Source organism: Chlorocebus sabaeus, chromosome 12 (assembly GCF_047675955.1).
Source record: "Chlorocebus sabaeus isolate Y175 chromosome 12, mChlSab1.0.hap1, whole genome shotgun sequence".
Classification (NCBI taxonomy): Eukaryota; Metazoa; Chordata; class Mammalia; order Primates; family Cercopithecidae; genus Chlorocebus; species Chlorocebus sabaeus.
In genome coordinates this window covers 18,761,034-18,783,073 of record NC_132915.1, presented here as the reverse complement: position 1 = coordinate 18,783,073, position 22,040 = coordinate 18,761,034, and the positions used below count along the sequence as shown (strand labels likewise).

The 22,040-nt window shown below is 36.8% G+C and overlaps 1 long non-coding RNA gene across 1 annotated transcript in view; it reads left to right on the top strand.

Moving 5' to 3' along the window:
• The first annotated feature begins 285 nt into the window (after nt 1–285).
• The window catches only part of LOC140713040 (uncharacterized), a 47,849-nt gene continuing 26,094 nt past the window's right edge, over nt 286–22,040 (top strand). Inside the window, exons 1-2 of the long non-coding RNA XR_012094923.1 lie at nt 286–794; nt 12,139–12,219. This is a non-coding gene — a long non-coding RNA (uncharacterized lncRNA). The remainder of the gene's footprint in view (nt 795–12,138; nt 12,220–22,040) is intronic.

Below are 22,040 nucleotides of genomic sequence, written 5' to 3'. Positions count from 1 at the left end.
TCACAAACCTGAACAAGTTACAGGGAAAATTAGGAAAAAGAAAAACTTCCCTTTTGTTTTTGCTAATTTCCTTTTCATCTTTCTCTTTTTCCTTTTCTTCTTTTCCTCCAAAAAATCCAAGGCTCTTCCTGGTATGTTGTGTCCCAGTCAGTGCTTTGCTGCCCTGGAACCAGCATTGTGTTCATGGATTCATTCATTTCTCCATCCAGAAAGTACTCATTGAGCAACTAGTAGTACCAGGCTCTTAAGATCTTCCAGTGAATAAAATAGATAAAAGTAATTTTTAAGAACCTTGTATTTTAAAAAGACTGGTGCAGCTGGAGCGGAGAGGAGGGGAAAGGATGGGAGATGCAGCCAAAAGGTAGCAGGAGGCCAGATGATGGAGGAGTATGAAGGCCATCGTTCGAACTTTGGCTCTTTTGCTGAGTGATGTGGGAAGCAACTGGAGGTGCTCTGAATGGCACAATCTGACATAATTTACTTGGGTCACTCTAGCAATAGTGTGGAGACAAGATTGGTCCTCAGTAGTACTGTTCGGCTAATGGTAGGATTGTGTTGTCTAGCCCTCCTGTAGGTGGGACTGTGTGACTAATATTAGCCAAGGGGTTATAAAAGATAGGAACACCATTCACTTTCAGATGGAGAATCTAATTTCTGTTGTGAAACAGAAATGAAAAGCTGCATTTTTACTTCACCACAGAAACTTACAAGAATCCAGATAGTGATTCCTCTATCATCAGGAGTAAAGACCACACGGAGCAGAGGCCCTAACTAACCTGCAATGGACATAAAATGTGAGTGAGAAATAAACCATACTACTTTACGGCACTGAGTATTTAAGGTGGTTAATTGGTAACTCAAAGTAAGATGCTGCCATAAACAAAAAACGTAAATATATGGCATTGCCTTAAAAAACTGGATGTAGACAGCAAGCCTATTATCAGAATTTAGAGGGATGATATTCCATTACTTTTCAGTGAAAGTTATTTGGTAAAATCTTTGGTAACATGGAAGGCAGATCAAGTAACTAATGAACATATGGTCCCAGGGAAAGACATTGGAAATATAAATATTAGCAGTGTGTTTGGTGATGTTGGCTACATTTCACAATGTATTAGTCAAAGAGATGACCTCAGAAGAGAACACCCTGATTTGCAAACATGAATGAAAGGGATTAGAAAATATCCACAAATTTGGCAATATGTAGAGTGGAAAGGCACTCTTTTTTACAACAAATAAAAATATAAGATCTAGAAATTCTTTAAGGTACCAAGTGGATTAAAGTTAATACTTATAGTAGTGATCAAAGCAAGAGTACAGCTCTCCCATTCACTGTTCAAAACTCTGAGTGAGTTAAGTGATGACCCACACATTATATCAATTGGACAAAGCCTCTTAGGAAAAAAAGGCTGGAAGTATAGGTCTACCCAGGAAGCCAGATGAGCCCAAGTTATTCACCACTAAGTCTAGCAATAAGGGGTTGAAAGAGTGAAGAAATGGAGCAGATCAAGAATGATCTCTAGAAAAAAACAATCAATGGCTATGACTTTTGGCTTATGAGTTGACTACCATCAAACAGGTAAGAAGTCTACTCAACTTTTGAGACTGTTGTGTTGTCAAAGAAATCATGAGCCAGGACTCGAGTGTCTCAGGCCAATGGAAACTTAAAATGACCCAGGAGCCCCAACATCCTACAGGCAAGAAATAGGTTATAAAATTTGCTCAGTTCCCAAGGATACCAACATCTATTTCAAATGTAGCAAAGGAGAAAATTGGAAAATGTAGCTCCTTCCGGAGAATGTAGCCATCAACCACACAGGGTTATTCTGAGCTTTGAGTTCAAAGCACTTAGAACAGTGCCTGGCACAGAGTTTGTGTTTGCTGCTGTTATTAATATATTTCCTCTTCCTCTTCCTATTTCTTGTCCTGCTCTTTCTCTTCCTCCTACTTCTCGTTCCCTTTCCCTTTCTTCCTCCTCCTCTTCCTCCTCTTTTTTCTCTTTTTTTACTTATGTATTTAATTGATAAATAAAAATTGCATAGATATAGTATACAACATGTTTTGCAATATGTACACATTCTGGAATGGCTAAATTGAGCTAATTAACATATGCTTTACTGCACAGACATAATTTTTGTGTGTGTTGAGAACACTTAATATCTAATCTTAGCAATTTTCAAGAATACAGTACATTGTTATTAACTGTATCACCATGTTATACAACTCCTTCTTCTTGTCCTTTCTTGCCCAGAGTTGTGAAATCAAATGTGTTTGACTGGAGCTGATATCATGAAGTATTTGCTGCTACTTTCTTCCCCCTCAAGTTAGGTTCCAGAGAATGGCTGAGAATTTGGTTGTCAAGTCCCATTATTAGCTTTTGGGAAGGTCTGTCTTATCTCTAACCGAGTATTTCTCAAACATTAGCTATATATTAGAATTACCTGAATCCTTAAAAACAAATATTCATGCTTGGGCCTCACATGATTTTGTAGCCTTCTGACTTCTGAACTTCAGGTTCTTGATATTTTCAACTCTTTGATCCTACCTGTTTTGGTAACACTCCTTATTATAAGAAAGAAATCCCCACTCAGGTCCTTTGCTGGATCCTGCCGAGGAAAAGAGGAATGGTTTTGGATTGCTGAGCTGCACAATTGATGAGAGATTTTTGTCAACTGCCTAATCTTAAACTTTTGATAAACTTTGTTGGAAATGAAATAAATGAGCAAAACTGGAATACATGAGCCAAATGTACCTCATTTTGTTGAATTAATTTGAATGTTTTTTCATCCAAAATATAGACTTTTATAAGCAGGTGGCAAAATCCCTTTAGTCTTTATTATGTGTATTTTCACATCTGCTTTGGCTAACATCTGTTCACTTTCTTATAAGCTTGAATATTGACTAAGTAGTTATCAGATGGCAAGCTGGTTCCCCATTCTTTTGTCAATTTCATATTAGTCACAATTACCATATTTCTCCAAACTTATTTGATGTGTATCTGGAGAGCACAAACTGTTCTTTCCCGCCAGGCTGCTGCCAACACTCACCTATGTGATTTGATTCTGTGTATGCAACCCTCTCGTAGCTACAGCCCCAACTCAATTACTAAAAGTCCCTAGATTCTTTTTTTTACTTCCAAGTCCTTCAAAGTATACAATGCCTTATAATACATATTTTGTTCACCAACATGTTACTTACTTTGCTTCTTAGCACTCCTCAATTCAACTAACATTTATTGAGCACTTACTATGCTCACAGGATGTGTGCTGAAAATTGGAAGCATGCAAAGGTGAGAAAGATGTGATCAAAGATTGAAAGCCACTTTCGATCTGGGAAGGCAAAAGATGTGTGCATGGATAGCAAGACATGAGACAGGTTTTTTGTAGGCCTTAATTAATAGTAAGGCAGACAGAATAGAAGTTGAGAGTAGCTTGCTCAGTGCTGGAACACTGACATTTGAGATATTCGAAATCTCCTGTCTGTGGGGGTAGAGACACTAATCAGAACGGATAGATTCCCACTCACTTGCTCATTTGCAAACTTAATATATTCATGAGAGATTGCATTCCTCAGGGCTAGTCTGTAAATAAAAATGACCTTAAGACATCCCTTTTTGTTTGAGACATCCCATATGTTTCTATTCTTCTCATGAGAATACACCCTCAATTCTATTGTAGGCTCTATCAATTCTGAGCACTTGAGCATGGTTATTTAGCTTGACAACGTTAGTCTAATCCAAGCCTCATAACAGTGTGTAGGGAAGGTATCATTATTCCTGTGTAAAAACTGGGTTAAAACTTCAGAGAGTTGAAGTAAGTTTTGTAATATCTAGCCTATGGCCAAAACATGTTTGAGCACAAATGTTTTAACTAAATACCCAATGAACACATCATAGTTGCCGTATAAATAAATGAGCTATCATGAGTGTAGCAGAGAGGAAGTTTTCCTTTCTCAGTCCATCTTACCATGGTGCTCAATGCTGGCCTTGAGCTTGACACTGATGGACTATACAACTCTGAGGAGCACCAATCACAAAGAATACGGTAAGAATGATGCTTCTTGCGCTCTGAACTGTCTATACTACAGAATAAAGGGAACAATGAAAGAAAAAAAAATGCAAACAAACAGAAACAAAACAAAACAAAAACCAAAAAACAGTAACAAAAAAGGGAGTAATGGAGAGTGACCTAATCAAACTGTAAGTTATTTATTGGTATACATTTTGACATTGCAGAGTATGTTAACATAAATGAACATGTATTTTGGTAATCTTCAAATCATAAATATTCAAAATGTCCATTCACAGTTTTCATAAAGATGTGTTATGAATGAGCACGTATACATTTTTAGTTTGAAGGTATATACACACATATGTATATATGTGAGTGCATATATATACACATATATATGTGTATATGTACATGTATATATACGTGTGTGTATGTATATATATATTTGGAGTATCTACCCCTCACAGCTAAACTATATATTTGAAGGCAAAGAGTATGTTTAACTCATTTTATGTGATGATATATTTAGTCAAAACTTTGCCTGCTATGTATCTGAATTAATTTTGAAGCTGCCTGTGATGCCTAAAATGTAGGTTAAAAATTGGCTTCTCCCTTCTGCATGTTTTCTAGAAGTTACACTTCATCTCAGATTGAAGAAATCCACATGATCCCAGAGAAGTGCTCAATTCACTTTCTGCTTGGACATTTTTTGTGGTGCCTGCATACTTGAAAAAGTATGAACAGATGAGAGCTTAGATTCGTACTCCCCAATTGGGCACAAATCTAGAGTAATTGTACACAATGACATTCTATTTATGTAACTTCCATTTAGGTGTGAAACAATTACAAAAACCTTTATTTTTGTTATTCTACTGTTGTCTTTTGTGCTAATAAATTCAGTTTGTAGAAGATTCATGTTTCTCCTCAAGAATTAGAATAAAGTCAGATGGGCAAAAGCTTTGAGTCTGGTCACTCCTTCATTACATGTTAGAAATCTTGATTTATCTCCATATGGCAGAATGGGCAGGCTTTTGCGTACCCTTTGGATAGAAAAAATCAGAACCCTGATAGTAAAATTTAGATAACATAGATTCTGCTATGACTTCATGATGCATTTGGCACTGGAAAATCATAAGTGGTACAAGAAAAACCTTAGAACTAGAAGAAGAAATTAAAGATAGACTGGGAGTATATTTTTTGATCTCCTTGTTCACAGACTAGGAATACCTGATCCTTCAGTAATGGACTGTGGACCATCATATGATGAAGAATATGAACTGCATGAAATTAAGATGAGATATTGGATTGTCAGGTCTTTGTAAAACTTTCTTGCTCTAAGTCAGTCTTGGAGCAATATATTTATAAAATGCATTTGAGAGTGAATGTCAGGGGTCATATGTAATATGACTGACAGATCCAAGAGCTTTTATGGACTAATTGGTGTGTTACTGCAAAAGTTGTATATTTCTTCTTTAGGTCTCTCTGACTTTGGCTTCTTCCTTCCTGGTTCTCATTTGCTTTAAATGTAGCACTGGCACTATTGTACTCCACAGTGTTGAAATGTCCTGGGGAGCAGCTTTCCATCCAAGGACTTCAATTCTGAGCACCTCTTGCAAACTAAGTATGGGCATGTGTCTAGTTCTTACCAATGGAATGAGAACAGAAGTGAGTTTTCCAGTTTTGAGCCAGGCGATGCTAATAGTTATGAGGTGTGTTTTTTCAGACAGAAGGAAATTGAGTTCTTGAATTAGACTGGCACTATCTAGTAGAAACATATTAATAGTCTTCTAGATAAGAAAAAGAAAAACCAAAAACATGTACTGCATTAGCCACTAAATTTGCAGGTTGGTTTGTGATAGCAGCTGACTGTAACAAATGCTATTACGTGTTTATCTCCTCTGTAGATACAACTTTATCTCTTCTGTCTATCAAATCTTTTACATCTTTAGCCCTTCTGTCTATCAAATCTCTTTATGTATTTCTCTTTCAAGGGAGCCTTGGGTCAATATATTTACAGAATGTAATGGATAGTGAGTGTCAGGGGTCATATGGAATATGACTGGCAGATCCAAGAGCTTTTATGAACTAATTGGTGTGTTACTGCAAGCATTGTGTATTTCTTCTTGTCGGTCTTTCTGACATTGGCTTCTTCCTTATTGGTTCTTGTTTGTTTTAAATTTGGCAAGGGAGACATAAGGAGATTTGATAGAACAGATAAAGACCATGTGACAGAAACAATGGAAGCAGAGTCAGAGAGAGCAATTTTATGCCACTAGCTTTGAAGATGGTGGAAGGGGCCATGAGCCAAGGGATGCAAGGAACTCAGCTCTAAACTCTGGAAAAGGCAAGAAAACATTCTCCCTTAAGCCTCCAATGGAGCGTGGCTCTGCATCATTTTAACCCTTTAAGACTCATTTTGGACTTCTGGTCTTTAGAACTGGAAGAACATTGCTGTGTTTGTTTGTTGTAAGCCACTGAGTTTGTGGTAATTTGTTACAGCAGCAACAGGAAACTGATAAAATTTTCAAGTGTTTGTCTGAGCCCTTTGCAGTCAATCCCTGCTGTCATCCCTGGGTGTCAGACAACCAATGATCTGCTTTCAATTTCTATTATGTTGCTTTTTCTACAATTTTATGTAACAGAAACAATATAGTTTATAGTGGCTAATGTCTAACTTTTTAAATGGAGTATAATATTTTTAAATAGAGTATAATATTTTTGAGGTTCATCTGTGTTGTGTGTCATAGTTTCTTTCTTTTGCTGAGCAGTTTCCTATTTCATGCATTATATATAGATAGAAGGAAATGGAATTCTTGAATTAGACTGGCACTATCTAGTAGAAACATATTAATGGTCTTATATATTATATATAGTATGTATCGTATACATTATATATGTGATATATAATATATGATATATGATATATAATATATATGATATAATATATATGATACATATATTATATATTATATATGATACGTTATATATATTTTATATATATATTCATTCATTCATTCATTCATTCACTACTTTATGGGCATTTGGATTGATTCCAGTTTCAGGCTACCATGATTAATGTACTTTGAACTTTCATGTAAATATCTTTTTGTGGGCATACGTTTTTATTTTTCTTGGGTAGATGCCTAGGATGAAATTCCCAGGCTGGGTAGTAAGCATATGTTTAGCTTTTAAAGAAACTGACAAACTGTTTCCCGAAGTGGTTGAATCACTTCAACTACCAATTATGTATGAGTTTTTGAAATGATTTATGGAGAAGGGAAGACAGAGACAGAGAGAGAGAGAGAGAGAGAGAGAGAGAGGAGCGGAAGAGTAGAAATTAAAAGAAAACTAGCCAAAGATATTAAGAGTTAGGGATTATTCTGCCCAAGACTGATCTCTTGTAGACCAGCCTCCTAGAAAAGAAGGTGGTTTCCTGAAAAGTCTCTGGAAACTGGTGACAACTGAGTGCATAAGGCAATTAATCCTGGTCAACCTGAATATTTGAACTCAGCCTTTTCAGTCAAGCCAGAATATGGCCTAATCTACCACGCTCTTCCCCATTGTGAATGCAGAATAAAGGGGTCATGTTACCCACTTGCCACATCCTAGAAACAAAATTATAAAGCTTGGCTGCTAGCACTCTCATCACACCAGGGAAAAAATTGCTATCTTTTAAGCTAATGTAGAGCTGGGGGAAAAAAAAAAAAAAGGCTAGAGTCAAGTTTTCACCATGTGATATTGCTAACAAACCATGCCCAACTACTAATATATAAGGACTAATTTTCAAAGATGTTTATTGCAGTCTTATTTGTCTTGGCACAAAATAGAACACAAAGAAAATGCTTAACTAAGAAAATAGTTCAATAACTTATTGTTCTCTCCCCTATGGAATATAATTCCCCTATAGAATATAAAAGGAATGAAATGGAGCCAGACCAACTCATTTTAAAGGATTATTACAAGATGTGAATTAGAGGAAGAAAGTTGAGATTAAGAGAGGTATGCATAAAATGACTCCATTTTGAAATACAGTAAACAGAATTATGTGTGAGATTACATATATTAATATTTTTAGAGTTTACTTTTTTAAAAATGAGAAAGAAGAAATAAAGATTTTTCTCAGAATTTAAGGTTCAATTGTAGGCTATTCTTTCAGCCTAGAGATTATTTCCACATAATCTCATTTATTCAACAAGTTCTATTATCAGACATACAATGATGACCGCCAAATCTTCATCTCTTACCTAGACCTTTTATCTCTTTCTTCTCCTTTAAAAAAATGCAATAAAATAGCCAGATTTCTTTTTCTTTATTATCATCTCAATTTAGAGATTTATAGGCATTGGAAACTACCTGTCTCAACTCTTTCCTCCCTCCACCTTTGCTCCTCCTCCCTCTTCCTTATTTCAGTGGATGGCATCAACTGTTGCTCAAGCCAGGATCCCCAGTGTCATCTTTTTTTACTCTCTATCCTTCATTAACCAATACTACTGACAGGATATATATCTCATAAATGTGTCCATGTTTCTCTGTATCCACAGTCCTTTATTTCAGGATACCATGATCTCTTGCCTGGATTACTCTACATATTCCTAACATGTCTCTCCGCCCTTCTGAACTTCCTTCTTCACATGGAAATTAGAAAGGCTTTCTATAGTGAAAATATGATTGATTCTGCCCATAGTTAAACTCTCTTGTGGTCTTCTTAATTACTCCCAGGTTAATGATCAAGTCTATTGGGTGTGTGTTTGTGTGTGTCTGTGTGTTCACAATTACAGTGACATATAATTGTGTGATCTACCTTTGGAAATCACAAATGAAAAATATCACAACAATAAAAAACAACCATTTAGAAATAAAAGTTACTATCCAGATTAACTCATAATAAAATGACATCAAAGCTGTAATTGTACACTATTAAAAAAAGAATAACAACACATTAAGCTATACTCAGTGATAGACCCATAGTCTGGAATCATTTTGTTATAAAACAGGAGAAAATAAAATAAAACATTCAAGTGCACGTGGCAGAAAAAGAATACCTAAAATTTTAAAACATTGAAAAGGAAAAGAAAAAGTGGGCAAAACCTAAAACCAGAAGTTAATGATTAAGGAAACCAAAAACATACATTGATAAATAATTGAAAAGTTAATAAAAATACTCAACCTCACAGGATGTTTGCTTGGGGAAACAGTGAGAAAACAAAAATATATTAAAGTAGGGGGAAGATAGAGCCACATGTAGGAGATACATTGAAATACTTGTAAGAAGGTGTCTTTTAAAGCTGATATCAGTAAGTTTAACAGTTTTGATAAAATGGAGAAATTTAGGAATAATATAAAGTAAACCAAATTGTCTCAACAAGAAGTAGATAAAAGAAACAGAACAATAGGAGATTGAAAAAGTTAGCAATAACTAGCTCCCCTCAAAGGCTGCAGCCCATGTGATTTTATAGGTGAGATTTACACCACCACTGTACACACACATTTAAAAAGGCTTAATTCAACTCAATCTGTAAAGCTAATATAATCCTACTCAAAACAGACAAAGACAGCTCGAAAGGTGCATAGGCTGGGCACATGGTTGCTCACATCTGTAATCCCAGCGTTTTTGGAGGCCAAGACAGGAGGATTGCTTGACGCCAGGAGTTCAAGAGCAGCCTGGGCAAGATGGTGAGACCCCCCCCCACCCCGCCATCTCTATAAATAAAATAATTCTTAAAACTTAGCTGCTGCATGCCTGTAGTCCCAACTACTTGGGAGGCTGAAGCAGGAGGATCCCTTGAGCCCAGGAATTCAAAGATGAAGTGAGCTGTAATCATGCCACTGCACTCCAGCCTGGGCAAGAGACCAAGACCCCATCTGTAAATAAATAATAAATAAATAAAAGATTCACTTATCAATCAACTTACATGCATAAAAAATCCTAAATTGAATCAATTTAGGCATATTGGTACAAGAAAACTGTACAGTGACCAAGAAAGACTTAATCCAGTTATAAAATTCAACCCATTAATAAAATTAAAAGAACATGATCATCATTGAAACAATGCCCATTAATAAAATTAAACTGCGTCTAATAAAATTCTTAGGAAAACTAAGAATAGAATATTTCTTGAATATAATAAAGAGTATTTGTCTTCAATTAATAGTCAGCATTATATTTTAAAGTACGTCGGAAGTATTGTCTTTAAAAGCTAAAAGGTTGACAGGAGTGCTATCGTTTAACATTGCTGAAAGTTTTATTTTAATAATTTGAAATTTAAAAGAAATGAGTTTTAATATTGGAAAGGAAGACTAAAACTAGCATGTGAATTATGTGAAGAAAATGATTGTCAACCTAAAAAACCCCAAATAATCAACAAAACTGTAGGAACTAATGGTCCTTATACTTTGTTTTTCATCTAGTTTGGTAAGAATTCTTATGGTTTCAAAAGTTCAATAAATATACTGAAATTCAGTAAGTTATAAAAATCAAACGAATACAAAGCCTCATGGCATTTTCAGCCTATATATGACTGCTAATTAGCTAGTAAGCATCTTTTGAGAAATACATTTTAAATTTTAAGAATGCAGTTGCCATTTTTACTGAAATGGGGAGGCCTAAAGAGGAATAGGTTTGAACTGGGGAGAAGCAAGATGTCCATCTAAGCATGCTGAGTTAGAGATACCTATGAGAGTCAAATGCAATTGGTTGAATTGATCCCATGTCAGTATAAAATTCAGTGGACTGAAGATACATGTAGCGAGTCGTTGGTATGTGGATAATATATAAAGCCATAAAACTTGATTTAACCTCAGGAGTAAGGGTAGTGAAAAAAGAAAAAAAATTCAAATTATTTAAAAGTTAAAAATTGGTGAAATAGGTTACATTTAGAAGTGAATCAGGGGTGAGCACTCTTCTGGGGGGCAAGTAAAATATATGCTCCAAGAGCAAGGGAGTGAACTATCGCACCATGCTGTCCACTACTCAGGTAAGATGAGAACAAAGAATTGGCCATTGGACTTGACAATGGGGTCAGGGGGACTATTCACAATCTTGACAAGAGGTATTTTCATGAAGTGATATGAATGTCAAGTCTGATTAGAATGGGTTCAAGAAAGAATAGAAGAGGAGGAATTAGAGATGGTGAGCGCAAAAACATTTCCTGAGTTTTGCATAAGGGGAAACAGAAAAATAGGACAGGAATTAAATAAGAGTGCAATCAAGAGGTTTTACATTTTTTAAAAGATGGAAGAAAACATCATTTTTGTATGTGGCTGGGAATAATTCAGGAGAAAGTCGGAAATTGAGAGAGAGATAGGGTTGCTGGAACTAAATCATTGAATGAGCAAGAAATTTTAGATCTAGTTAGCATGTAAGTGGAGTAATTTACATTGGGGTAGAGAAAGTGAGTGTACAAATACAGATGCAAATATGTTGGTAAATGTGATAGTTGGAATGCAGAGAAATTTTCTTTATCTTCTTCTATAATGATTATAATTCTGTCTTTTTTGTGCTTCATTTGTCTAGTTTGGTAATAAATCATAAGAGCTTCGTAATATAAATTGAAGGACCATTTATGTTTTAGAAATCTTAAGTAATTTCTGCAGAGTCTGTCATTTAAAGACCGTAGTATATTTCATTGTGAAACTAGTTCACTTGGGAATGCAGTTTTGAACATTTTTGTACTATGCTTGTTTTCACTTTAATATCTTTATATTTGCTGCTTTCTCTGCTTGGATCATCTTTCTCCTGGATGAACACATGCCTGGCTCCTTGTTACTACTTATATCTCTAATTAAATCACTTCATCTGATAAAGCTTAGCTCTCCTGCCGAAAAGAGCCCATATCCCCCAATTATTTTTATTTATATTGTCCTTATTTCTTTTTTAATAGAATTTATCACTCTCTGCAGTGATCTCATATACAGTTTAGTTATTTATTTTCTGTCTCTCTCCACTAGACTATAATTTCCAAGAGGTTAGCAATATTGTTGTTCTCATTCACCACTGTGTGGCCAACATATTGGTATTTGCTGTATTCCAAAAAATATTTGTTGAATGAATAAATGCATGAATTATTAGGGAATGGTGGAGTAAAGGCATTAAAATATTAAACCACATCATATATTTAATCATTTTTAGGAATTCCTAAACATATGAAAAAATAAAGTTACCATCATCCTGGAAGAATTGTATAGGAAAATGTTGGAGACCCACCGAAAGGTAGGAATTACTGTATTTTGCTTTAGATTTTTCACATTGATTAGAGCTGAGTTTTATAAAGAGAAGCCTTTTGGTTAATATTCACTGAATGAATTAATGAATTAATTGCTGAATTAATGAAATATGCTAAAACCGAGAAATTCTTTAGGTTTGTCACCTTATTTTTCCAAACCAGTATTTTGTTATGGGCACTACTTAAAAAAAAATTCAAATATGTGACTGAATATGCCTGATTTTTTAAATGTAACTTTAGGACTTGAAGACATTAGCATCCCCTTCTAAGTTCTAACTAGATAGTTGAGGAGCATTTAATTAGCTTTATAGCAATCTGATTATAAAGTAACACCAGTGTGAAGAAACAAATCATGTTATTGTCTGAAATACTGCATGAGGCTCAAGGAGAGAAACACTATTTATTATATAAAAAAAATTATATTGCCAATTTAGTACAGGAGAACTATATAAAACTGGAGATATTATAGGGAAAAGTGCTTAGATACTATCACCATGTCCAGGTGAATTTTGCTTATATATCAGTATCCTACTGAAGTTCTTAAAGCATAAAGCAGTTATGAATACTGGCAGGTGTTCATAGGCATGTTTTATTATGAGTAGTATAGGGAAAAACTGGACATGGCCTCAATTCACCAAATCCTGTATAGAAAACTATTCGGAGGGTCTTGGAGTAGTCAAGTCTAGCCCCTTAGTCTAGTTATGATGCTATGGTTGCATTTTGACATTTAGGTGGGTAATTTATACATTTCTTAACAGAACAGATTTGAAGATTAGTGTATCAACTTTATAAAATCCTAGAACTCATTCACTCTCTGTCTCCTTCAATAATTCATCAATTAATTCATTTAAATTACAAAATGCATACTGTGAGTCAGAGTGCCCTAAGCATTTAAGACAAATGAGTAAGCTGGCATGGAACCTGCCCTCCCTCGGTGGATAAGTCTTAAGTGAATATAAGAAAGAAGAAAGCTAACATATTATAGAAGTGTTTCTTACATTTTAAGGAGCACATGAGTCACTTTGGTGGTGGTCTTGGTAAAATAATTGATTAAATATATCTGGAATGGGGACTAATATTCCGCATTTCTAACAAGCTCCCAGGTGATACTGTTGATTCTTAGAACACACCACAAATGACAAGGCCATATAGAACAGAAAAAAGGAGGCCTGTGGATTTCCAAACTGAACTACTCAGTTGTTTGAATGTACGCGATAAAGTTTGGCTTTGTGTCCCTTTCCAAATCTCATTTTGAGTTGTAATCCCCATGTGTCCAGGAAAGGGCGTGGTGGGAGGTGATTTGATCATGGGGGAAGTTTCCCTCATGCTGTTCTCATTATAATGAGTGAGTTCTCACAAGATCTAATGGTTTAAAAATGGTGATTCCTCCCTCACTCTCTCTCCTGCTGCCATGGAAGATGTGCCTTGCTTGCTCTTTGCCATTTACCATGATTTTAAGTTTCCTGAGGCTTCCCCAGTCATGCAGAACTATGAGTCAATTAAACCTTTTTTCTTTATAAATTGCCCAGTCTCAGGTAGTTCTTTATAGCAGTATGAACACTGATTAATACAGAAAATTGGTACTGGGATAGTGGGGTACTACTATAAAGATAACCTAAAAATGTGGACGCAACCAGGGACCTGGGTAATGGGCAGAGGTTGGAATAGTTTGAAGAGTTCAGAAGAAGATAGGAAGATGTAGGAAAGTTTTGAACTTCCTAAAGACTTGTTGAATGGTTTTGACCAAAATTCTGTTCGTGATATGCACAATAAGTCCAGGCTGAAGTGGTCTCAGATGGAGATGAGGAGCTTATTGGGAACTGTAGTAAAGGTCACTCTTGCTATACTTTAGCAAAGAGACTAAAGGGCAGCATTTTGCCCTTGCCATAGAGATCTGTGCAACTTTGAACTTGAGAGTTCAAATGATTTAGGGTGTCTGGTGAAGAAAATTTCTAAGCAGCAAAGCATTCAAGGTTTGACCTGGCTGTTTCTAAAAGCATATAGTCATATGCATTCACAGAGAGATGATCTGAAATTGGAACTTATGTTTAAAAGGGAAGCAGAGTGTAAAATTTGGAAAATTTGCAGCCTGACCATGTGGTAGAAAAGAAAACCCCATTTTCTGGGGAGAAATTCAAGCTGCTGCAGAAATGTGCATAAGTAACAAGGAGCCAAATGTTAATAGCCAAGACAATGGGGAGAATGTCTCTAGGGCATTTCAGAGATCATCATGGAAACCCTTGCATCACAGGCCAAAAGGTCTAGGAGGGAAAAATGGTTTCATGGGCCAGGCACAGGGTCCTGCTGTTCTGTGCAGCTTTGGAACATGGTGCCCTGTATCCCAGCCACTCCAGCTCCAACTGTGGCTAAGAGGAGACATTGTACAGCTTGGGCCATTGCTTCAGAGGTTGCAAGCCCCAAGCCTTGGTGGCTTCCACATGGTGTTGGGTCTGTGGGTATGCAGAAGACAAGAATTAGGCTTTGGGAGCCTCCACCTAGATTTCAGAGGATGTATGGAAATGCTTGAATGTCTAGGCAGAAGTTTTCTGCAGGGGTGGAGCCCTCATAAAGAACCTATACTAGGGCAATGCAGAGGGAAAATGTGGGATTGGAGATACAGAGTCTCCTCTGGGGCACTGCCTAGTGGAGCTGTGAGAAGAGGGCCACTGTCCTGCAGACCCCAGAATGGTGGATCCACTGACAGCTTGTTCCATGTGCCTGGAAAAGCCTAGGCATGCAATGCTAGCCTGTGAAAGCAACCACAGGGGCTGTATGTTGCAGACCTACATAGGCAGAGCTGTCCAAACCATGGGAGCCCACCTCTTGCATCAGCGTGCCCTGGATGTGAGACATGGGGTCAAAGGAGATTATTTTGGAGCTTTAAGATTTAATGTATGCCCTGCCAGGTTTTGGACTTGCATGGGGCCTCTGGGCCATTTATTTTGACCAATTTCTCCAATTTGGAGTGGCAGCATTTATCCAATACCTGTACCCCCATTATACCTAACTTACTTTTGATTTTACAGGCTCATAGATGGAAAGGACTTGCCTTGTCTCAGATAAGACTTTGGACTTGGACTTTAGAGTTAATGCTGGAATGAGTTAAGACTTTGGGGGACTGTTGGGAAGGCATGGTTGTGTTTTGAAATGTGAGAAGGATATGAGATTTGGAGTAAAAATGTTCCAGGGGTGGACCAGTATGTTTTGGCTCTGTGTCCCCACCTAAATCTCATCTCGAATTGTAATCCCCATGTGTCATGGAAGAGACCTGGTAGGAGGTGATTGGATCATGGAGTTGGTTTTTCCCATGTTGGTCTCATGATAGTGAGTGAGTTCTCAGAAGATCTGATGGTTTACAAGTGTTTGGTAGTTCTCTCCTTGTTCTCTCTCTCTCCTGCCACCATGGAAGCCATGCCTTGCTTTCCCTTTCCATTCCATTGTGATTAAACCTTTTTTTCTTTATAGATTACCCAGTCTCAGGTAGTTCTTTATAGAGGTGTAAAGATGGACTAAAACAGTATGTAAGAGACAAGAGCAAGACATATTCACACTAACATGCTGAAAAAGCTTTATGTGCACATGTGAGGACATCCTAACCTGCACCTACAATCCCTGTTTTTACCAAATGCAAATACTCTTCTGGCTACCCTTCATACCCACACCCCTACCCTCCCTTGAGGGGACTGACCTGGGAACAAAACCTGCTTAGGCTCTTGGAGACATACGTGAGATCATTTTGCAAAATAATTCTAGATGCTTCAAGATAATGACCCCAGTGTGTGGAAGCATGAGATAACAGATCCAAATAAAATGGAATTTACAGATACAAAGCTGAAATCAGAATGTAAATGAGCCCAAGTCCTTGTGTGTACACACTTGAGTGGAATATATGAGTTGGGTGCAAAGCCCCCTGAACAAGAATAGAGTTAGAAGGGTAAAGAGTAGGGCTCTTATATATTTCCCACTCTAAGGTATATCTTTGTTCCAAAGATTATTGGTATATGACAGAAAGAAGGTCCAAAGATCAAAATAAGGGATAAACCATTAGTACGTCTGTAGTTTTTATTATTTAACTTTAGAATTATTGCTCTCATCACTTTTCCTCTTTTTAGTTAATAGCTACCCATTCTAATAGAAGACAGGCACATACACTGAATGATCTCCTGAGTCTATTGCAATAGAACGATTATCATTCTTTATTACAACTTCCTGCTCTCATTTCCCCTGCTATCCTAAAAAAAAAGGTAAGTAAAGCAAAGATACAAAATTAGATTATAAACCAGATCATATATGACAACAGAACTCTAATCCAAATCCTCTGTAGCAAACAGCTGATTAATCAAAACCACAACTTCTGTAGCAATCATACCAGAATACTCAAAACTTGGCTAATGACTACCAACTTCTCGGTTTCTTATTCACTCAACCAGAGAAAGACAAGCATGTTCCTGAAAGCAATCATATAAGATATCCTACTTCTAATTAGTCCACCTGTAGCTTCTCCATCCCAACAACCTCTATTATAGTATACCTGAATCCTCCCTCCACATTTTTTTTTTACTACAAAGCTTTTTCACTCTTTTGCCTGCCTTTGAATCTCTGTCAAATTGAAATCATGGTGACTCCATTACTATAGAAAGCTCTAAAACATATAGCCTCTGTTTGTTCCCACTTGGGTGGTCTTCCTGTATTTTTGCAGTTTTCCTGGAGGATCCACCAAGATATAACCTGAACTATTCATCACTATGGGGCCCACACTTTGGTGTAAAATTACCCATGGAGTGCCCTGAATCTTGTTGATCACAATGAGTGGAGGCTGTGCTGACACAGTAAACCAGCACCCGGTCTGAACTCTGCTGTCTTTTTGTTGAGCTCCACAGCTATTTATTCTGCTTGGCACCCAGGTTTTGTTATTGCTTCCCAGTTTTTGGCATTCTTGTTAGAATCAGGCCATTCATTTTCATCCTGTTCTCCTCCCTTTTGTGCTTCTGTTTTGTGCTATCTAAAATTGTTGTTAGTCAAAGGGAGAATCACAGATTAGAACACAACCATGCCTTATAACCCTGTTACACAAGTCAGTCACACAAACAGGTGAGTGTTGTTCTCACTGGACAGGCATCATTTTGGACAAACTTTGCTCTGGGTCACCAGTAATATTAGACAAAGCTCTTTTTCCATCTAGATTTTCGGTCCTGATGTTTTGGCTTTGACACAGAAAGAACAATATTTCTGGTTTTCTTTCTGATGTGGAGTGAAGATTGTCTAGTCTGAATTTAAAAATGGCCAACTATTAGATTTGGTGCCTGAGACAGGAAATGGACAAGCATCACTTTTTGACCAGCTATTGCCAAATCTTATGAGACCATCTAAGCCTAAATCCTGTCATCCTCCAGCAGACATTCCTGCCTCTTATATATATTCTCATTAAAATTTTAATTCTTATGTGTGTCTCCCTGAATGGCATAACTTTTCCCAAGTTATAATCTGGGCTTTCAGTGTCCATGCTGGGGAATATTTAACTGGAATAACATTATTTATTTGAGAAACACCTTAGAAAACAAAGAGAACATGAGCGGCATTTTTTTTTATTGGTATATAGAGACCACCACATAAAATTCTGATTCAAAAATTTCTTCACTAAAAGGTTCTTTGGCCAAATCCAGTGGGCAATTTGACAAACTTAGGCAGTACAAACTACAGACAGCCTCCAACTTACGATGGTTTCAACTTAAAATTTTCTGATGTTATGATGGTATGTAAGTGATTAAGCATTCAGTAGAAAACAAACTTTAAATTTTGAATTTTGATATTTTCCTGTGCTAGCAATATGTAGCACAATACTCTTACATGAGATATCCAGTACTTTATTATAAAGTAAACTTAGTGTTAGATGATATTGCCCACTGTGGGCTAATATAATTGTTCTGAGCACATTTAAGGTAGGCTAGACCTAAATGTGGTAGGTTAGGTGTATTAAGTGCTTCCCGGATTTACAATATTTTAAACTCAGGATGGGTTTATCAGGATGTAACTACATCGTAAAGCAAGCAGCACTTGTAGATTTATTTCTCCAGTAAATCTTCAGACTTCCTATTCTTCATTGGATTCCTTGTGTCTGATGCTCTTCTTCCCCTTGTCCTTCTAATTTCTCTCCATCTGTATCTCCAGTGACTCCTTTCCCTTCTTGTCCAGACCCTTTACCTTTTCCCAACGCCTCTTCTAAGACTCAAGAATACCAGTTGCCTCTAAAGATCCATCTTTCCCATGAGTTAAGTTTATAGGCAGCTGTAGAATTTAAGCCTTACCCATGCTACATAAAAAGCTATATATAAATTCAAAAATTTTCCCTAAACTCAAAGGAAACCATAAATTACTTGTATAAGAACTTAAATTTTTTTTATCCATATGACCCAGAGTTGCCTGACCTGTATCAACTTATACACATACTGATCAAAAGGTCAGATGTGGAATCTTTGATGGCTATAGGTGATTGAACTAACCTAGAGATATTTCTTTTCTACAATAAACCCAAAGTTTTTTTTTTTTTTTTGAGACGGAGTCTCGCTCTGTCGCCCAGGCTGGAGTGCAGTGGCGCGATCTCGGCTCACTGCAAGCTCCGCCTCCCGGTTTCACGCCATTCTCCTGCCTCAGCCTCCCGAGTAGCTGGGACTACAGGCGCCCGCCACTGCGCCCGGCTAATTTTTTCTATTTTAAGTAGAGACGGGGTTTCACCATGATCTCGATCTCCTGACCTTGTGATCCGCCCGCCTCGGCCTCCCAAAGTGCTGGGATTACAGGCGTGAGCCACCGCGCCCGGCCCAACCCACAGTTTTTTTTAAAGGTCCAAAAGCAGGAGAACATTTTCGAAAAGCCATAATTGAAACATTTCCAATAAAAATAAATCAGGCCATAATTCCATCATGTAGCTAGAGAAAAGATGAAATATGAATGGAAAGTAACCCTTTTACCTGAATTACAAGTGTTTTAACAGTTTGTAGAACATTTTGCAGTTGTTCTTGAACACTATGACACAGAAGTCAAAATAAACTTCTGACTCTGTAGATTGAAGAGCTGGTGGCACATTTCCCAACAGATCACCATTGACAAAGACACTTATGGCTATATATAGATCTCTCTCTCTCTCTCTTTATATATACATACACATATATACACACACACATATATATACACAAAATATAGATATCTCTATATACAGATCTAGCTATAGCAATATCTATATAGGTAGATAGGTAGGTAGATACATATGACATAATTCTACCTCTGTATATATATATGTACACACACACACAAGATATAGATATCTCTATATACAGATTTATCTATCTGTAACAATATGTAGGTAGATAGATAGAGATATATATGATATAATTCTTTCTGTATATATGTATTTTTACAGACAGGGTTTTGCTTTGTCATCCAGTCTGTAGTGCAGTGGCACAATCATGGCTCACTGCAGCCTCGAACTCCTGGCGTCAAGGGATCCTCCTTCCTCAGCCTTCTGAGTAGCTGTGTCTACAGGCATGTGCCAGCATGCCTGGCTAATTAAAAAAAGTCGTAGAGACAGGATCTTACTATGTTGCCCAGGCTGGCCTCAAACTCCTGACCTCAAGTGATCCTCCTACCTGAGTCTCCTAAAGTGCTGGGATTACAGGCATGAGCTACCATGCTCAGTTACTCGTAGATATTTTAAATAGAAGAGATAGTTTAAGCAAAATAGTTTTCAATCTTACAAAATATACACCAAGACAAAAGACATAACCCAGGTCAAAGGGAGTACTCCAGGGAACGAAAAAAGCACCCAGTATCATGCCTTAACTTTAAAAAGTCAAGGTGAATTATCTATTAATATAGGTGGTGAACCTCATCAATTCCTGGTAGCTATGGGCACTGTTCTTCCTTCATTAAACTTTCTTGTCTTTGTTCAACTTCTTCCTTGGAGTAAACATAGCACACAGGTACTAGGTATTTATAATAACCCACAGATATTTCCCATCTTCTGGCCCTTAAACATAACCCATAGACCTTCAATTGAGCAACACTACTTTTTGCTCTGTGACACCACCCTGAAAATTTAAAAGAAAGATATATACTTTGCAAATGGAATTATAATATTAAGTGTACAGAGGGACTATTTCTTGAGATCCCAGAGAACTCCAATATTCAGAATCATAGTGTGTCTGCTCTGGATATACCTTTGCTGTCTCCATTATATTTGTTGTATACCCCAGTTAAAGATCTTGACACCATACTTGACGCTTTATGGACGAAAATTTCTATTGAAGTACGAAAAAATAATTAGTGAAGAACCTATTAAAGTTCAGAAAGGTCCTACCAAACTGTCTACTTCCACAATACCCCTTGAAGCCGGTTAAAGTAGACGCAAAGCTAGAGTTGAAGATGTTCTATCTAAAAGCCATTTCATAGTCTGCAGTAGTCCTTATAACTCTTCCATCAGTAAATAAACCAAATGAACAATGATATCAATTCATTCATGAAATCAAGCTATTTCACAAAATTCTTTCTTTCTTCCCAGTGGTACCTAACCCACATACAATCCTGGCATCAATTCCTAAAGCACCCTCTTTCACCATAATGGTCTTCTTTTCTGTCCATTTCAGTATTCCCCTAGCTCAGGACAATCAATACCATTTTGCCTAAACTTATGGAAGACAATGATATTTGTGGAAAGTTATGCTCCAGGTGTTTACTGAAGCTCTCTTCTATTTATCCTAGGTCTTTATTCAAAACTGAAAAGACATAAATTTTCTGTGTGACTCAGTTCTCAAACAATACATAGATGATTTATTTAAAGAAAAAATACTTTGTTCAGAGAACAAGGAAGTGTGTAAAAAAAGATTCTATTTACTTGATCTGGTCTTAGCAGAAAATGGACATAGAACTACCAATCTGCCAAAGCACAGTCCATTATTTATGGTGTGACCTATTTAAAGAGGGAGAACTTCTCTTCAAATGGACTAAAGAGCATCCAAACTTATCATAGACTCTTAATAAAATGACAGTTGAGCAGATTTCTGAGCTTATTTGGATACTGCAGGAAATGGGTGTCAAATTTTTCTGAGATTGCAACACTTCTTTATAAATTGACTAAACTGTCAATGAAAGAAATTCCTTTCTCCAGGAGCTCAAACATGAACAAGTCTTCCCTACCTGCAAAAAGCCCTCTGTTTATATACATGCAATCTGGACAAGTCTTTGGGATCTTAACTCAACATTGTGGGAATCATTAAAAAAAACCCATCATTTAGAATAGTTTCACCCTTGACCTGGTTGCAAAGTCTTACCTCCCTTGCCTTGGAGCAATAGCTGTCACTTCAAACTTGTTAATGCTTTGCTGAACTAGTTCTAGCAACCCATTTGACCTCATAGTTTCTCACACAGTAAAGCATCACTATTGATTAAGAACACACACCCTCAGTCATCCAATTAGCCTCTTGAAATTCTGTCACTCTCTACTTCTTGCATTACTATTCACTGATGCAACACCCTGAATCCTGACACTACTCTTGTGTCCCTACCAATCACGAGATCCTCGTGATTGTATCATCTCAGAAAGAAAACTTCTCTACCTTGCTTACACTTATTAGAATCTCTCATTAATGACTGAGACCTATTATTTGTTTATGAATCATATCTCAAAGCTGAAAATGGAGGTTATCAATCAGGATATGGTCTCATTAAATTAAGCTCATCTTATTGAAATTGTGCTCTACCTAGGGTAAAATCAACCTAGATTGCTAAACTTATTGCACTTACTAAAACTTACTAT